At 48.5% G+C, this 19,664-nt stretch overlaps 2 long non-coding RNA genes across 2 annotated transcripts; one reads left to right on the top strand and one right to left on the bottom strand.

The window, feature by feature from the left end:
• Positions 1–7,321: 7,321 nt before the first annotated feature.
• LOC112447815 (uncharacterized) lies at positions 7,322–9,065 on the bottom strand. Its single transcript, XR_003036072.2, has 2 exons — positions 8,718–9,065; positions 7,322–7,537 (listed from the first exon to the last, which is right to left on the bottom strand). It is a non-coding gene; the product is annotated as an uncharacterized lncRNA (long non-coding RNA).
• On the top strand, positions 9,062–16,427 carry LOC132345968 (uncharacterized). The gene is made up of 3 exons (XR_009495603.1): positions 9,062–9,263; positions 10,003–10,067; positions 10,609–16,427. It is a non-coding gene; the product is annotated as an uncharacterized lncRNA (long non-coding RNA).
• Positions 16,428–19,664: the final 3,237 nt, after the last annotated feature.

Below are 19,664 nucleotides of genomic sequence, written 5' to 3'. Positions count from 1 at the left end.
CCACATGCATAGGTAGAGGCCCCAGACCGCGAGTCTGTCCTGAGCTCCCCGTCCTGTGAAAGCTGATTACACTGTGGAGAAGTATTCCATGCTCGGAGGCACCTCTGCCTCTTGGTGCCTGGCCCTCTGTCAGGGACTCCAGGTGGCCTCCCTCTTTCTGGGCTCTGGGAGCTAGAGTAGAAGGGATACTCTGGGGGGGGGCCACCAGGAGTCAATGGGCCCCTAACTTCTTTCCTCTGGGCCTGTAGACGCTGGTGGGACACCAGGGGCTCCTTGGTCACTGCACCATCTATAGACAGCTCTGCCCCCTGCCTCCTTTCCCCGCATCCGGCACTAGGGGCACAGTGTCCCACTCAGACAGTGAGGTGACTGCACACAAAGACATGCCCCTGCCCATTCCCTGGCAGAGGTGGGTACTATGGGCAGGGCTGTCCTCTTCTCCAGGTGGAGGTGGACTGGCCTTTGGAGGCCTCCATGCTCCACACCACACACGCTTAGAGCTGAGAGTGCGGTCCTCATCCTCGCCACTGCTCCAGAGCACGAGAAGGACAGAGGACGGGCGACAGGCTTGGCCCATCTCATTACAGCCCATCCGGAAGAGGAGGGGCTTCCAGGACAGTCATCGAATCCCACCATTACACGGGGAGGATCTCTCACCCTGGACTCTGGGCCAGCACTGCCCCAAACTTCCTCCTTATTCTTACATGTGAATTGTCTCTGACACTTTCTGAGCCTGAGGGGAATTTCAGCTTATGCAAACTCCTCCCCTACAGACTCACAATTTCAAGGTGGACAGAGAAGTGGAGACCACAGAGCTAGATCCTGAGAAGAGGGAGGTCTTTAGGGTTAGTTCACTGTGACGTATCCTGAATGCTGTTGCTTGTTTCTGTAATGCTGGTATTATGGACACTGAGGTGCAGGGAGGGAATTAGGGTATGGATGAGTATCCATGCTGGGGTTCACTTTCCTTCCATGGCCTCGTCCCATATGGAAGTCAAAGCAGGCACCTGGGAAGAGTAGACCCTGATCCATTTCCTTCCCACCAGCAGGGCACAGACAGAGCACCATTTCTCATGAGAAAAAACATTTCAGAGAACTAATTTTGTGGTAGGAAGAAGCTTTTAGCACACAGAGGATGTTCTAACATGAGAGAAAAATGTTTTCATATGCATGGTATGCATTTTTTCTGGAGAAGTTTTCCTCTCAGGAAAGCTGTGACAACCATGTTCTGATTGACCAGAAGAGGTGTATTTCTGAAGAAGACAGTGCCTTGGACAGTGGAGGGGATGGCCTGGGACACTTGTCACTCTTGATGGATGCTGGCAGGCTCTGCCTGGAAGGGGACCTGACTCCCTGGGAGGGAAGGTCCACGTGTAGTCCCTGGGACTGGTCCACTTACTCTTTGTAGGACAGCTGTGGCCCATGGGGGTAGCACACTGTTTGTCCCCCATTTGTCCCCCGTGTTTTTCCATCACTCTCCTTTGCTCATTGTTGGAGAGAAACTTATGGTAGCAGTAAGCTGGACCTCTGGGCCCTGGAGTTCTCCTTTGTACCAATGAAACTCTGAAGCTGAGGTCCATGGTGAAACTCCATCTTCTCTACGATCTGTCCAACAGCTGTCATGAGAGCCTGAGCCTCAACAGTCTTGACGTCTATAATCAGACTTCTTTTGACTGTTCCCTGGCTCTGGGCAGTGTCTGCGGCAGGCTTGCCTTTTTGCAGGGGCTGTTCCGGTCTTTTGCTTTATTGGGGAAAGTCCACTGCAGAAAGTGCTTAATCCTTTCTCTGAAGTGGTTTTCTGAAGAAATACGTCCCTTCACCAGGATTATCTTGTGAGACTTGCTTTGTACTCTGCTGATTCCTTTTTCTCAGCAGGGTGGCTCATCCTGCAGGCCTGGTAGGACCTCCGTACCACCAACCACTTTCTATGCTGTCCTAGTTTGGGATTCCTATTAGTCTCTCTCGCATCAGTGGAGATGAACTTCCTGTGCTGACTCTTACGCTGGGGCTGCCTTCTCAGGGCCTCCTGCTGTCCCTGGCTGCTCCCTCCACTCGATGTAACATCACATGTGTGGGAATCGGATGTGTCTCCACTGGACAAGGTCTCAGAACAGCACAGAGATTCCTGAGAAGCCAAGGTGTTTGTGGCAATGAATATATCCGAATGACAGTCTTTGAGAAGCCTCTCAGTGGCACAGTCTTGAAGGAGCAGGCAAGTGGCCTGGCTCTGAGCCTGTTTCTGCCAGTCTGTGAACCCTTGGAACTTAAGCTTATGAGACTTTTCATCAAAGTATACATCTTCTGGATATGTGGCAACAGACTTTGTGTTCGAGGAGGGATTTTTATGGGACCTTGGATACCATGATCTCCTCATATCTATATTAATTATTTGGTATGTGATTAAAAGACTAGGTTCAAAAGTACCTTTCCAAGTAGTGTCTCTGCCCATCGCCTCTTGTTCTCTGGAAGATTGGGAATATTCATCGAGGTCCATGACTCTCTCACTAGAGCAAGTTTCTGGGGAGGCCCATCCTCCAGATTCCTCCTGTGCCTCATTCATGAACTCTGCTGGATTTGGATTGGGCTCCAGGCTGCCTTTGTCAGTCTCCACAACAGACTCATTGTGCCAAATTCTGTTCTATGTGGGGGCCTGAGAAGGTAGCTTGTCTTCCTGTCCAGTCAGAGCGGCCTCTGAGGGCTTCTGGACATTTGCCAGTTGAGGTTCCTCCCAGAGCCCCCCGGGGTTTCCTCAGTCACACAGTAGGGGGCAGGGAGGGGACTGTCCAGGGTGGGCACTGCCTACATTGTTATCACTTTCTCTCCTGGATGGGGATGAGAATGTTTTCCCAAGCCCTCTGGTAACTGGGCTTTTGGGTGGTCCCCAGAGTGGCATATGCGGTGAGTACTCTTCAACTTCAAGCTAAATGTGATCTTGAGGACCTTGGGTAGTAGGACCCATCAGTGCCCGACGCGAAACTTTGTCATATGCACTTCCAGCTGCTATTGAATATAAGGACTGAGGACAAGAGACTTCATGGGAAGTGTTCATGGAGGCTTCCCAATCCTGAGAGGAACCTGCATTTTCTGTACCCGGAGGAGCATTTGACTCTCCAGGAAGGTCTAAGAAGTGGTTGGCAGCAAGCCTTGAACAACAGACATTAACAGGGCTCCGTCACTCATGCATCTGCTGTCCCTTACTGCTTATAAGGACCCCCAGGACTCCTGGATGCTTCCTGCCTAGACTCAACTCTTTCAATTCAGGCTTTGCACTTGGAACCTTCACGGAGGGTTGGCTGAGATCATGTACAGATCTTTTAGGATCCTCCCCACACTCTGTTTTACATCCTGGCACAGGTGCTTCCCTGGTGGGATCCTTGCTGGGTACCAGGATCTCATCTTCTGTGCATCTGGATTGCTTTTGCCTAGACCTCCAGAGGGACTTGAGGGCCCCTTCTTTTCCAGTGCCTGACAAGGCCTTAGGGAATCACCCTGAGTCTGCATCACTTTCTGAGACTCTTGGATTTTGCAGGGCAGGGCACTCTCTTGTTGCATGAACCTTTTGGAAAGATGGTACTCCAGTTTCTCCCAAACCTGAGGGCTGATCAAATGCCTAGGAGTGATGGAGACAGAGGTGTGGGCCTGAGAAGACCTGTTCCCCTGGGGAACAGGGGGTGACCTGGCTAAAGATTTGCTGAGATTTTTTAACCAAAGAGGATAAAGTTCTCCCACTTTCTAGTTGCTTTTTTAAAAAAATGATATTCCAGGATTTGAACTGCATTGGGGATCAAAGATTGTGGCTTATTTTAGATTATAGGGCAAGACTTCATAGTACCTAGTCTGCAATTGAGAGGAAGATGGTTGAGTTGGGAAAGACAGTGTGAGATGGGCAGTGGTCTCTAACTGAGCCCAAAGTGGTCCTTGATCTTGGGGCTTGGTTAGAGTCATGAGTTGCAGTAGGGCCTGCCTCTCTATGTGAGCCTGAAGTTGTGGCTGTGAGTGAGATATGATTGGACTCAAGGGTTGGGGTTGGGCGAGCATTCCAATATGATCCCGAGGTTGTGATTGTGAGTGATGCTTGGTTGGAGTCAAGGATAGGAGTTGACCTGAGTCTTTATGTCAGCCTGAGTTTGTGGCTGTGAGTGAGATATAGTTGGAGTCAAGGGTTGGGGTCAGACCTGGGTTCCCATGTGAGCCCGAGGTTGTGGTTGAGACTAAGGTTTTATTGGAGTCAAGAACTCGGGTCAGGTCTGGGTCCTCATGTGAATGTGGGGTGGTGGTTGAGAGTGAAGCATGGTTGGAGTCAAGGGTTGGAGTTGGGCCTGGGTCTCCATGTGAGCCTAAGATAGTGGTCAGTGAAAGTGAGCTGTGGTTGGAGTCAAGGGTTGGGGTTGAGCATATGTGTCCACATGAGCTGGAGGTGGTGGTTGAAAGTGAGTCATGGTTGGAGTCAAGTGTTTTGATTGGACCTGGTTCTCCACTTGAACCTGAGGTGGTGGCTGACACTGGGGCATGGTTGGAGTCAAGAGTTGTGGTCTAGCCTGAGTCTTCATGTGAGCCCAAAGGCGGTGATTGAATCTGGGGCATGGTTAGAGTTAAGGGTAGGGGTCTGGCCTGTGTTTCCATGTGACCCAGAGGTGATAGTTGCAACTGGGACATAGTTGGAGTCAAGGACTGAGGCTGAGCCTGGGCTCCAGCGTGGGTAAGGGCTGGACCAATGATAGCTGTGAAGTTAATTTAGCTGGAATTTGGAATTGTTCAGCCTTAGAGCACTCATTGAATAAGATAGGCTATAACTCTAGAGGGGACCCAGGTACTGTGTCAGTAGCTACCAGAGACTCACTCTGCAGAAAGCGGAGACCCCAGAAGAGCTGCCTGCATGTCTTCTGTAGATGGTCCCCCAAAGTGTCAGGTATCAGGTCTTCTGGTGACCAAGCAGCTGTTCTGGTTTGCCTTTTATGCTCCAGAAATGTTGGTGACCCAAGGTGTCCTGCTTGTCACTCAGTGACTTAATTCTCATCCCCAGTGAAGTCACATGGTAGCCTGCCTCCTCTTCCTTTTATTTCTCCTTCCAAATCTTCAGTTCCACTCTCTTGGTGATTCATATCTCCAGCAGCTTCTGGACATACAGGTTGACAAAAGAGAAGCTTCCAGCCTCTACCTGTCTGTTTCTGGGGTGTCCTAACAGCAAGGCCCCTGGTGGGTGGCAGTGAAGGTGTTCTTGCTGGGACTCCAAGTGTGTCAAGGTGGAGACGCTCCATGCTCTGGCAGCCCCCTACCTACAAGACAGGCTTGAAAGAGGACAGCTTGAATGGACAAGCCCTGAGATGGCTGGTCTCCAAGGGGAGCATGGGGATGACCTTTGTGGGATGGTGCCTAGTGGGAGTGCCATGGAGTTACCCTAGGTGAGACTCAGCATGGAGCCTGATGGTGGTGAGGTGGAGGAGGGTGTCAGAGGTGGAGGGCAGGTCCCTTCATCAAGGTGACATGGTGGGGAAGGGGAGACAGCAAGTGGCCTTGGTGAGAGACTGTGCAGAGGAAGGAAAGGCTCTCGTGTTGAGAGGCACTCAGGGATGAATTAGAGTGAGTGGAAATGAAGCAGGGAACTGAGCCAGGAGAAAAGGAGGAGGCTCGAGGTAGAGGCTGTTTGGGCAGAGGAGACATGGTGGGATTCCACTGCTGTTGGGCTCCAGTAGGTGTTGCTTTGCACAGCTCCCCAGGAGTATCTTGAGAGGAGACCTGATGAAAGCCACCCTTGTCAGGGAACCACCCCAGGTGTCTACAGGAAACTTGAGGAGCAAGCTGCAGCCAGGAGCTGCCGGGCCAGGAGAGATGGGCAGGCTGGCCAGGGTGGGTATCTACAGCCCACAGCCCTGCACACCCCCCATACTGACTTTACAATGCTCCTGCTGTTCCTCACCCCAGGAGTTTAGCCATAACCCACCCCCAGGACTCCCCCTGCCAGCTCAACCCCAGGCTACCTGCAGCCCTGGGGTCACACCATAGGCTCTGGGAAGAAGAACCACCAAGGAAAGAAGAGGAAGATTCTCTGCCTTTGCAGAAGTGATAGATCCCAGACCTCTTCCAGTGCTTCCAGGCAACCTCTGCAAGCTGGAAATCAGCAGACTGCATCATGGTGAGGAAGCCAGGGTGTAAGGGTATTATAGGAGGCTGATTGCAGTGTCCCTTTAAGGGGACACAACTGGAAGACTGGAATCCAAGTACCAGGGTCCAAGGCCACGTGATCCCTGACAGTGATGGTGAAGCTTATGATAGGGTTTACATTAACAAAGTGCTTTCATATCCATTACCCCTTGACGCCCTCACCAACCCCTCTGTGGGGAAGAATGGACAGCAGTCACGGCATAGACGAATATGAGAGAAGTTAAACGATGTGCAAAAGTGATTATCTGCCAGTTAAAATAAATTAATTAAAACAAAAAATGTGTCCACAGTTGGACCTGGAGTCCCACCTCCCAAACCAGGTGCTATTAGCTCCATGCAGCCCACAGGCACCTGCTGGGCCACACCTTTTTCCAGGCTCCTCACAGCTTCATTCTCTACATGGAACCTGGGTAGTATCTGGGTTCTGCTGTTCTTCCAGGAGCTTCCCTGAGGTTTCTGTTTCCCAAGGGACGGGTCCTGCCACTGGCCTCTTCTGAACCGGTGGTCCTGGGCTCTCAGGGCCGGAGAGATGGGGCTAACTCCAGGGGCACACATAGCTGAATGGCAGAACGTACCTTTCAAAGCTCCATTTTCCTTCCTACTCCCGCTTCTCTCCTTTAGCTCCATTTGATGCTGAGACCCACCCAAACATATGAGGGCTTGAGACCCAATTTTCAGGCTCCCCTGTCTAGACAAGCATCAGACACTCAGTGTCCATACGTAATATGATTTTCTGCATTTCACTAACAGAGCTCTGTGTTTTTTCATTCTTTTCACGCATTTTTAAGGTGGATAAAAATATTTTCTGTTTTCCTTTTTTGAAGAACATAAGGATTTTGAAGTGAGATTCACCCGGATCTTTTGTCATTGTTCCTCTGCTCAAAAACGCACACATTCTCAGAATGGGTGAATCTGAGCGCTGTCAGGTGGGCCTCTGTTTCCCAAGTCCAGGGCCCCACTCCAAGACTCTCAAGACCTCAGCACTGTCCTCAGATCAGAGCTCGTCCAAGATACCTTTTCGTGGCTGGTGAGGCGGTGCTTGCGCGCCTGTGTTGTAGTTGAGATTGAACTCAGTATCCAGCCCTCGGGCCCTGGTCACTGTGTTTGGGACATATCCTGGAGCCCTCAAACATACCTGGACAACTGATATCTGAGATCCTTGGAGAGAAATGCTCACTCTGCCCCCTGCGCAGCCTGGGGCACCCAGAGGGTGATGCTTTATTCTTTCATGAGAATAGATGTCCTATGCTTTCCCTTCTCAGGGATCTCTCTAGATGATTCAGAAGAGTAGAAATAATAATAGAAAAGAAGAGAGGATCTCGAACTTGTGGGTCTCCGCCAAGGTTTCCTTACCTTCCTGATGTTTCCACATTTCCTAGGAGGAGGAAAGGATGGGTTATTCTCGAGGTAGGGAAGAAACAGGAAAAGGAACTCTAGTCCACACAGAAAGGCGAGAATGGTACCGATCGCCCAGGAAGTGGAACTGGAGTTCAGCCAAATATCAAAAGTGCTTTTCAGAGAAAAGTGAGGATTCTCCATTGCCTGCATCACAGTGCTGCCCTCAGGCAACTGCGAACAAGGTGTGCACTTGGGAACTAAAGTACTAGGCCCGCATCTTAGAGCTGTGGTCTGGTCACATTTGAGTCCTGAGGGTGAGGAAGGAGTAATAGAGGAGGAGGCTGGAACATGGCCCCTCCCCAGCCACTCAGCCCTGCAGCTCCATTCATCCCCCTTCTCTGAGCCTCCCATCCTGCCTTCTCATCCTGTTAGGCAGAGACATTCGTCAAGTTTCAGTTTATTCCACCTGGAACTCACAATACTTGCACTTATGATGGTTTATGTCAGCAGAAGGATACAGATTAAAACCAGCAAAAGAATATAGATCAGAACTAGCCAAAAAAAAAAAAGATGCAGGGAGCCACATGCAGTCTTCCAGATGTCTGGCCTAGTGGGGCTCTACAGACAGTGCTTAGTTCTCTCAGCAAACAGTGTGACAGCATGTGTAGAGTAGTGTCAACCATCATCCAGCCTTGAATGTCCAGGGTTTCTATTGTGGGGTGGGTCACATAGGGATGAAGAGCCCATATACTTGACCTTAGCTGCTTAGTCACCAGTACCCCTTCCTGAGATCAGACTGATACAGCCTTGCCAGGCCTCCATGTCGACTTAAAACAGGTGTACACTGTAAATCACATCATTTCCATAAACTATTTGGGAAGACCAAGGTCTCATTTATACAAATATAATCTTATCAAGTAGGCTATTCCCAGGACTGAAAAGTGATCTTCAAGGATCAAAAGGTCAGTGGTCACTCTGGAATGTGAAGGGCTTGAGGGACCTCAAGCTCATTGACTTAATGCTTTGCTGGAACTTTGAAAGATGCTAGCAACTTATGAAAAATTTACCCTGAAGGCTTAACTATTTCAATTTGCTTTATATTTCATGGCCTTGTAAATTTCAAATCATTTTTTATCTAATTTTTAATTCCCATAGTTGAATATAGTAAAGATTAACTGAATTTTAAAAAAAAATTAGTATCATAAGAGTAAAAGTACCTGTGATTAACCAAACTTAGGAGAACTCCAGATTCTTTACAGTATTGATGAGGCTCAAGCAGTTATGTCAGAGGAATCAGGAATTCTCTTGAGTTCTAGGTGGACTGAATTGACACTTGACTAATGTCTATATAACAGATGATAAGGTAGGAAGGGAAGGCTCAGAGGAAGGGAGATGCATGAAGCTGCAGGGCTGGATGGTTAGGGAGGGGCTATAGTCCAGCCTCCTCCTCTGCTGCTCCCTCTTACCCCCAGAGCCCTTTGTGACCAGACCACAGCTCTATGAGGTGGGCCTAGAACTTTAGCCCCCAAGTGCACACCCTTGCTCAGTTGCCTGAGGGCAGCGGTATTATTCAGATGATGGAGAATCTGCTCTTTTCTCTGAAAAGCACTTTTGATATTTGGCTGAACTCCCATTTCACTGCCTAGGCAGTCATTACTGTAATCACCTTTCTGTGTGAACTGGGGCTCTTTTTCCTGACCCTTCCGTACCTCAAGAATAATTCATCCTTGCTTCCTCCTAGGAAACATGGAAACATTAGGAAGGTAAGGAACTCTTGGTCCAGACTCACAAGCACATATTTTTCTGTTCTTTTCTATTATTATTTTCACTTTTCTGAGTCAACTAATAAGACCCTTGAGATAGAAAAGAACAGGACATCTATACTCAAGAAAGCATAGATGAATATCCCTCTAGGGACAAACCAGGCTGAGCAGGGATACAGTGAACACTAGGATTTCTATTTAAAGATCTCAACCCATGTATCCAGGTAGGTAGATGGCTCCAAGGCAAGTCCAAAACACAGTGACCAGAGGCCAATGACTGGATTCTGAGTTGAATCTCAGCCAGAGGACAGACTTCTGAGCACCAGTTCAGCAGCCATGAACAGTGTCTCAGACAGGAGTGATCTTCTGGCAGTAGTGAAGCCCCGAGAGCCTCAGAGCGGGGGTTGGAGGGCTGGGGGCCTGGTATCAAGAAGCAGAGACCTACTTTATGGAGCTCAGATTCACCCATGCGTCTGAGTATGTGTGTGTTTCTTGAGCAGAACAGTGACGAAAGAAGTCCAGAGTGAATCTCACATTGAAAATACTTCATTATGTTCTTCAAAGAAGGAAAACAAAATATTTTATCTCTTTTAAAAATGAGTGAAAGGAAAGAAAAATCACAGAACTCTGTTAGTGAAATGTAGAGTCATATTCTGTGTGGACACTAGTGTCTGATGCTTGTCTAGAGAGGGAAGACTGAGATTTGCGTCTTACGTCCTCATTTCTCTCTCTCTCTCAGTATCGAATGGAAAGAAGGGGAAGAAGCAGGAGCATCCAGAGAAATGAAGCTTTGAAATTTGGAAGGTGAGTTCTGACATCCAGCCCCAAGTGTTAGTCCCCACCTCTCTGGCCAGGAGAACCCAGTTCCACAGATTCTGAGGGGGTCTGCGGCAGGACTTCTCCCTTGAGAAATGAACTCCAAGGGAGGCTTCTGGGAATGAGAGCAGAACCCAGATACTTCCCAGATTCCATGTGTAGAATGAAGCTGTCCAAAACGGCATGCAGGTTGCGTTGGACCAACAGGGCCTGGATTGGGAGGTGAGCCCTCCAGGACACGTAGGACACATGGTTTTACTTTGCTCAGACCCAACTGCAGAGTGGTGCCTGCCCATTCTCCCCACAGGCAGGCTGTGAGGGCATCAGGGGTAATGAATATGGAAACACTTCATAAATGATAAACGCTTTCAGAGCTTCACCATCACTGTCAGGGATCATGTGGCCTTGGACACTCATGCTTGGGCTCCAATCTCCCAATGATGTCCCCTTAAAGAGACAGTGCACTCAACTTCCTGTAAGACCCCTAGGCTCTCATGTTCACCATCATGACCAGTCTTCTGATTTCCAGCTTGAAGAGATTGCCTGGAAACACTGGAAGAGGTTCCAGACCTGACTTCACTTATGGAAAGGTGGAGAAACTTCCCCTTCTTTTCTAGGTGATTCTTCCTCCTAGAGCCTATCGTGCAACCCCAGGGACACTGGCAGCCTGGGGCTGAGCTGAGAGGAGAACTCCTGGGGGTAAGGCCAACGTCCTGTGGTGAGCAACACCAGGAGCATTGTGAGGTCAGCACTGGGGCCATGCAGGCTGTGGGGTGTAGGTGCCCACCCCTGCCTGGCCTACCCAGTCCTCCAGGCCTGGCAGCTCCTGGCTGCAGCTTGTTCCACATATCCCCTGCAGATGCTTGGGGAGGTTCCTGGACAAGGGTGGCTTTCATCAGGTCTAATGTCAAGATTAACCTGGTGAGGTTTGCAAATCAGTGCCCACTAGATCCCATCAACCATGCAGGGAAGAGGCAGCTCCCACCATCTACACAGCTCCTCTGACCAAGCAGCCCCTACCTTGGGCTTCTACCATTTCTCCAGGCTCAGTGACCTCAGTTTCCATTCCCTCATGCTCATCCCTGAGTACCTCTCCATCACCAGAGCCTTTTTTCCCCCTGGACAGCCTTTCAACCTGGCCACTTATACTTTCCCCTTCCCCACCAAGCCCCCTTTATGTGACAGCCTGCCCTCCACCTCTGACGCCCTCCTCTGCCCCACCACCATCAGGCTCCAAGTTGAGTCTCAATCAGGGGGACTCCACAGCACTCACACTGGGCACCATGTGACACAGGTCATCTCCAACTCCCCTTGGAGACCAGCCATCAACAGCTTTGTCTGTTCAAGCAATCCTGTATCAACCTGGCCTGGTGGCAGGAGACAACAAAACCGTGGAGCTTCTCCACCTTGACATACTTAGAGTTCCAGCAAGAACACCTTCCCCTCTACCCACCTGAGGCCTCATTTTGGGAGACCCCACAAACAGGCAGGCAGCCTCTCTCTTGTCAATGCGGATGTTGACAAGATGCTGGAGATACTAATCACCAATAGAGTAGAACTGAAGATTTGGAAGAAAGAAAAAGAGGACGAGGCAGGCTACCAGGTAACTTCCCTGGGAAAGAGGAGCAAGTCACTCGGTGACAAGCAGGATACCTTAGGTCGCCAAAACTTCTGGAGCATAAAAAGCAAACAAGAACAGCTGCATGGTCCCAGGAAGCCCTGATATCCTGACACTTTGAGGGATCATCTACAGAAGACATGCAGCCAGCTCTTCCAGGGTCTCCTCTTTGTGCACAGTGAGAGTCTGGTGGCTACCATCACAGTACCTGGGCCCCCTCTTGAGTTATGCCTTGTTTTATTCAGTGAGCATTCTAAGGCCGAACCATTCCAAATTCAAGATAAATTAACTTCACAACTGTCATTGTTCCAGCCCTTGACTTACCTGTAGCCCAGGTTGAACCTCAAAACAAGACTCCAACCATGTCCCAGGTGCAACCATCATCTCTAGGTCACCTCTAGGGTCACATGGAGACTCACGCCCGCCCCCAACTCTTGGCTCCAACCATGCCTCACTTTCAGCCACCACATCGGGCTCACATGGAGACCCAGGCTCGACCATTTCTGGACTCCAGGCATGGCCCAGTTTCAACCAGAACCTTGGCTTGCATAGAGATACAGGCCCAACCCTTACCCTGGTCTTGCTTCAATGTCAATCACCACCTGAAGCTTCCATAGAATCCCAAGGCCAATCCCTACCCTTGGCTACAACCATGTCCCAGTTTCAACCACCACCTTGGGCTCACGTGAATACCCAGGTACGACCTCTACACTTGACAACAACCATGGCCCAATGTCAACCACAACCACCTTGGCCTCTCATACAGACCCCAGCCCATCCCCTACCCTTGATACTAACCATGTCCCCATGTCAATTACCACCAGCTCAGGCTCACATGGAGACCCAGGCCCAACCCCAACGTTTGACTCCAATGCCACCTCCTTAGGCTCACATGGAGATCCAGGCCCGACTCAAACCCTTGACTCCAAATGTGTCAAGCATGACCTCAGGCACAGAGACCACTGTCCATAAATCACCCTCTGTCTGAGTCTGACCACCTTCTCAATACCAGATTGGGTCCTGTGAAACATCTTCTCTACAGTCCCAAATAAGGCACATCTTTCATCTCAAATGCAACTGAAAACCTGGAATGTCACTTTTGGAAAAAGGAACTAGAAAGAGGATGAACTTTCCCTCTTTGGTTAAATCTCAGCAAGTCTTATCCAGGCCACTCTCAACCTTTCCCAGGAAAATAGGTCTTCCCATGCTCACAGCTCTGTCTCCATCCTTCCTGGGGAAAGGATCAGACCTGAGATTTTGGAGGTACTGTGGCATCAGTTTTCCAAAAGGTTGCTGCACCAACAGAGTGGCCTGCTCTGCAGAATACAAGCATCTGAGAGACTGATGCAGCCTCAAGATCAATTCCCAAGGCCTTGTCAGGTGCAGGGAGGGGCCCTCAAGGCCCTCCGCAGGTCAAGGCAAAATCAGCTGGGAGTCAGAGAAGATGAGGTCCAAGTGCCCAGCACAAATCCCACCAGGGAGAGAGCAACACTACGATGTAGGGCAGAGTGTGGGGAGGATCCCGAAAGATCTGTACCTGATCTCAGCCAACCTCCAGTGAATGATCCAAGAGTGAACCCTGAGTCAGAGAGTTGAGAGTAGGCAGGAAGAATCCAGAAGTTTCAGGAGGAAGGCACAGGAGATTCACGAGAGTGAGATCCCTGTTGAATGTCTGTATTTCAAGATTTGCTGACAACCTTCTTTTAGACATTCCTAGGGAGACGCATGCTCCCACGGATACAGAAAATCCACACTCCTCTCAGAATGGGGAAGCCTCCATGAACACCTCCCTTGAGTCTGTTGTCCTCAGTCCTGATACTCAACAGGAGCTGGAAACACATATAGTAAAGTTGAGGGTGAGGCACTGGTGGGACCTACTCTTCAAGGTCTTCAAATTCATACTTAGCTTGAAGTTGAAAAAGGCTCAAGGGTCTACCTTGAAGGCCACCTGTGAATCTGGGGACCACTCAATAGCCCTATTAACCAAAGGTTTGGGAAAAGCTCCTTAGCCCCATGCAAAAGAGAAAGTAGTAACAAGGGGGCAAATGCCTCCCTGGACAGGCCCCTTCCCACTCCCTCACAGGTGAGTGAGGAAGCCCAGGGAGCTCTGGGAGGACCCACAGCTGGTGACAACCATAAGCCCTCAGAGGTCCCTCTGACTGGACAGGAAAGCAAGCCACCTTCTCATGCCACCACATACTGTTTAGTGACCAGAATTTGGCACAGTGAGTCTGTCATGGGGGCGGACAAAGGCAGCTTGGAGCCCAGCTGTAGTCCAGCAATGGCCAGCAATGAGCCACAGGAGGAAGTTGGGGGACAAGCCTCCCCAGAATCTTACTCTATCATGATATTAGTGGGCCTCAATGAATGTTTCGCATCTTCCAGGTAACAAGAGTCTGCGGAAGGAGACCCTGCTGGAAAAGAAACTTTGGAACCTAGTGTGTGGGACAAATCCCTACTCACTAATATGAATTTAAAGAGTCCACAATCTCTAAGGTCCAGTAGAAACCCCTCCCTGAATACAAAGTCTCTTGCCTCCAATCCAGAAGATCTAAATTTTGAAGCACAGTTTCATAAGCTTGAGTTTCAAGGTTCACAGACCAGCAGAATCACAATCGAGGTTGGGCCACCAGCGAGCTCCATCAAGACTGTGAAACTGGTGTGCTCCTTCAAGATTGTGCCACGGATACACTTCTCAAAGACTGTCACTCAGATATGTTCCTTGCCGTAAACATCTGGCTCTCAGGAATCTCTGTCTTGTTCCCAAACCTTGTCCAGAGGAGACACATCCACGTCCAATTCCCAGACACTCTATGATATTTCATCGAGTGGAGGGAGCAGCCAGGGGCAGCAGGTGGCCCTGAGATGGGAGCCCAAATATCAGAGTGTTCCCACTGAAGGGTGCGAGACATATAGGAGCCCCAAAATTACACAGCATCAAAAAGGATTGGCAGAACGAATGGTCACCAGGTCAGAGGGATTAGTCACTCTGGCCAGAAAAAGAAATCAACAGAGTGCCTAAGATGCAAGTTTCAATATTTAATCCTGAAGATGGGACAGGTTCTTTCAGAAAGTTGCTTCAAAAACAGGATTTATCTCCTTCTACAGTGGGTTTCCCCCAGTAAATTCAAAGGCCTAGAAGAGCCACTTCAAAAAGGAAAACCTGAAACAGCCACAGCCCAGAGCCAAGAGGCAGTCAAAAGCACATCGAGCACGGAGAGCAGGGCTATTGAGGCTCAGACTCTCATGACAGCTGTTGAACAAATCCTAAAGGAGAAAACGGTGCTTCACTATGGACCTCATGCCTTGGAGTTAAACTGGTACAAAGTGGAACTCCGGGGCTCGTTAGGTCCACATTATTGCAACCAAAGTTTTCTCTCCACCCAAGAACACACAAGAGTGAGAAGAGACATAGCCCATGATTACCCAGTTACCCCCATGGGCCATAGCTCTCCAAAAGAGAGTAAGTGGGCCAGTCCCAGGGACAGCAAGTGGGCCTCCCACCCAGGGAGCCAGGTCCCCTTTCAGGCAGAGCCTGCCAGCATTGCTCAAGTAACAAGTGTCCCAGGCTGTCCCCTCCACTGTCCAAGGCTCTGTCTTCTTCAGAAATATGCCTCTTTTGTTCAATCAGAACATGCTATTCACAGCATCCCTGGTAGCAAAACTCTTCTACAAGGAAAAAATGTTTATCTTGCAGAGACCCTTTTTTTCCCCTCATATTAGCACATCCTCTGTGTGCTAATAGCTTCCTGTTACCACATATTTTTTTTTTTTTGGTTCCTGAAATGTTTTTTCTGATGAGATCTGGTGGCCTCTGTCTGTGCCCTGCTGGGAGAAAGGCAATGGATAATGATCCACTCTTTCCAGGTGCCTGCTTTGGCTTCCAGGTGGGATGGGGCTGTGGAGGGAGGTTGACCCCAGAGTGCAGACTGCACTTCTGTTTCCATCATCTCAGCATTATTGAAACAACCAATAGCATTTAAAACATATTAAGGTGAACTAAAGCTAAAGACCTCCCCATTTTCAGGATCTGGCTCTGCTTCTCCTGCTCTCTCTCTACCTGGAAATTGTGGGGCTGTAGGGGAGGGGTGTTCAGAATGCAAAATGTTTGTCTGAGGAGGCAAATAGAAGGGGAAAAAGTAGAAGCAGTGACAGATTTAATTTTCCTGGGCTCCAAAATCACTGCAAGATTTCATTTAACTTCTATTAAACCTATGTGCATCAGTTTACAAAAGAGGTTTACAAAAGAGGTTCAATAAAAGTTGGATTTCTGGCAAATAGAACAAATTAAGCTCATTTATCTATATGGCTATATATTTACAGAAAAGGCACTTAACGATATCTATTTAGCCTTAACAAATCAATTTCAAAATTACTTTACCCTCTTTTCAAAATCAGCATTTTAAAAAGATAGCAGAGATGAGAGTTCCTGAGAAGACCAGATAGGACTTTTGCATCTCAAAAACACAGGCATGTTTTCCTTGGATGACTTTGTTTCCCTTTTGTTTGATACTTAAAAGCCTCCTAAGATAAATATGGAAGGTTTGGTGACTGGTATCTATTAGAAAGTCCATCAACTTCTTACCTACTGTCAAAGTTACCCAGGACTCTTGTGGGGAAATTGAAATAGGATGCCTCAAGTCCAAGGGAATCCTCTGGCCTATTACAGGAGAGTAGTGCAAGGGAAATTGCCCTGCTGTGGAAGTGGCTCCTGGTCCAAATTGGGTACCCTGTCAAGTCTTACATGGTTATACCAGAAAAGGTTCCTGTGTGCCACGGGTTAGCATAGAGCCTACTACTTAATCTCCATGGGTAGGAGAAATAGGAGGTGGTGAATATGTTGATGGCATGGGGGGAACGGCAGTTGGAACAAGTACCAGTGTTGCCTGCTTGACTACTGGTGAGCTGCATAGACTGGAGGGATTAAGTTTTGAAGTAACATGTCCCCACTCTCACTTTTTCCCTCTTTCCTTGTAGAATAGGTTCTTCCCTGGGTTTCCTTTCAAACTGCTGCACATAAGGTGGGAATTCTCCCACTACTTTTCCTCCGGATGCCATAGCATAATTGCCTCTACATATGGAATCAAATCTCTTTTCCCTGCTTTTTTGCAAAACACTTCTAACCATGAGAGCCATTCAGGGGCTCTCTTTTGATTCTAACATATATTAGGTCCACACCCTACCTATTACAATGGTATATCATGTCTTAGTCATAGGCTCATGGCTAGGTTTTGCCCATTTCTCTAATATATGTCCCAAAGGGGTCTCCTTCAAGATAAGTGGGAATATTTCTCATTTCTATAAGTCTGACAAAAGACACAAATTCCAGCACAGAAAGCCCAAATTCCAGTATCGATGCACACAAAACCAAACCAAAACCAAAACCAATGAACCAGTTTTCAAATCAAATAGACTTACCCTACAAAACCAGTGAACTGGTTCCCAAACCAGGTAGAGGCCATTACAATTCCCTTCTCCAATTGGGTGCCCCAATTAAACAAATTGGCTTGCCCTGTAGAGGTAAAGCCCAAACTGAGGGAGAAATATGATTCCAGGGTGCACAATGGAGTGACTTACCCTACAAAATTGAGTCAATCACCTCGCAGAAGTTTGTTGTTTCCTTGCTTAACTGCCAGGTGCTGGGGCAGTCAGTGTCACTTCAGGGAATTTTGAAGGGAAGATCTTCAGGAATACTTGCCCCAGTATTCCCTGACTGGGGCTGGCTAGACTGGAATAGCGGGGCTCCTGACTGGCTCACCAAATTTGTTTCTGAGTCCAGGCTCTTTCTGCCTGAAGTATGACAGACCATAAATTTGGAGATGAGGTTTTGGGCCAAGGAAGAATGACTTTATTCAGAAAGCTGGCAGACCAAGGAGATGGCAGACTAGTCTCTTAAAAAAAAATCTCTTTAAAAAATCCAGTCTCTTAAAAACTGGATTCCAGTTTCTTTTATAGAACAGAGATGGGGAGGAGCCGAGGAATTAAAGGAAAAGTAAAGAAAAAGGCCAAAAGTCTTCCTAAATATCTCCTGAATAGCCAAGTTCTGGGAGAGGATGTGGCAATATCTTCTTCTTTCTTGCAGCTATTCAAAGGGGGCTAGGGTCAGGATGTTTCTCTGAACCAAGGCACTTTGGTTTAACACGCAGGCAGAGACAGTGTTCCCTAAGGCAAACCATTATGTATAGACAGTGTCCTTTCAGTGAACAAAAGCAATGGGAAGCAAAGGTCAAAGTGAAAGAAACAGACTCAACAGCAGTCCGATTTTGTTTTGCCCTGTAACATCACTACTTATCAATAAACCATCAGTATATTGTTGCCAAGTACCCTTATGAAGACTCAGTTCCTTTGTGTTTCCAAAAAGATCCGGGCTGTCCTGAAAACCCTGTGGGAGCACTGTCCAGGGATATTGAGTAGCCTCTCAAGGTCCCTCCATTCAAAGGTAATAAGGTATTGAGAGTCTAGATGTAGGGGAATACAGAGAAATGCATCTTTGTGGTCCTAAACAAATACTGAGTGCTTCCTGGCACTTGGTTGAGGAAAGTGCATATGTTTGGCAGCAGTGGGTATATAGGGATGACTGGCTCATTCGCTGCTCGTAAGCCTTGCACAACTGATATTCCCTATTAGGCTCCTGAATGGTGGGGGGTGGGGGTGGGGAGGATCGGGGTGTTACAAGGGGATTGGCAGGGCCTAATGAGTCTGTATTTTAGGAATTTGGTGAACAGCAGTTGGATTTCCCTCATGGCCCCAAGTTTTAAAGGACATTGTTTTCTCCAGGAGTATATTTCCCCAGGCCTTAACCTTATTTTTATTGGAGGAACATGTTTTCCCTTTCCTGGTCCTGAGGTATCCCTACTTGTTCTCTGACTTTGGGGGGAATATTTTGATGACCAGCAGGTGGGTCATCTGGGGTTACTAATCGATGCAATCTCTGCTTGAATTCTCTACCTTCTTGGACTTCACCCCATCCTAATAATATACTAGCTCCTAACTTATTTATCAAATCTTCTGAGAAGGGGGACGTGGAACTCTGGAATATACAAAAGGGAGTGAGTAGTAACAATGGACCGGACTCCTCAGGTGAGGGAAGATGTAATTGCCTTCCCTTTGACAGTCCATCAGCTCCCATCACAATACAGTCTCAGTTGGAGACAGGGCCAAGTCAGAACAGAGCAGGCAGCTCCAGTGTCTTCAAGAAATTCAGTTCTCCTCCCTGCCATATCAGGGGTGACCCGAGACTCCCCTGGAGTGATGAGGATGGATCAAGTGGAATCTGGAGCCAGGCAGGCACTCAGGCCCCAGCAGTTGATGTGTGGGACTCTCTCATCCAAGAGATTCACAAGGCCCTGACGTCAGTTGGGATTGCCTCTTAGGCATCCCACAGGAGAGCACTAAGGACGTTCCCCCCTGCAGGGCCTCCCTTATGACAAAAGGCACATTGGTTCAAGCCCAGGCAGCTTCTTTGCCATCTGCCCAGACATCTCAGCCCTCCAGGGTCCACTCAAGGCAGTGGGTGAATCACAGCAGCCAAAAATTGTTTTCTTTACTAGCCCCTTATCCTTATTGGCCTCTTCCATCAAGTCTTGGTTATTCTAGACCTTGAATGCCTCCTCTACCAAGACTAACAATGGGGATGGGAGTCTAGCCTCAAGATTTTATAATTTTCTCCTTATATCAGAAGTAGCCTGGGTGATAAAATGCATGGCAATACCATCCTCCCTTCTGTGGACGGAGGCTTGCCTGAAGGCCTCTGTCACCCAGTTCAGGAAGACTGTCAAGTTTTCATCTCTTTCCTGTGTAACCTTTCAGATCTTATCATAATTTACAGGCTTCACCATAAACTTTTTCATTCCTTCTGATAGACAAGTAATATAATGTCTCATCCTAGCCTGACCTATACGATCTTCATAGTCCCGGTGTGGGTCATGTTCTGGGGTTGCATCCCCACCCACCTGGTAAATTTGGTG

This window comes from Bos taurus, chromosome 8 (genome assembly GCF_002263795.3).
Source record: "Bos taurus isolate L1 Dominette 01449 registration number 42190680 breed Hereford chromosome 8, ARS-UCD2.0, whole genome shotgun sequence".
In the NCBI taxonomy this organism is placed as follows: domain Eukaryota; kingdom Metazoa; phylum Chordata; class Mammalia; order Artiodactyla; family Bovidae; genus Bos; species Bos taurus.
This window is presented reverse-complemented; position numbering and strand designations above follow the sequence as displayed.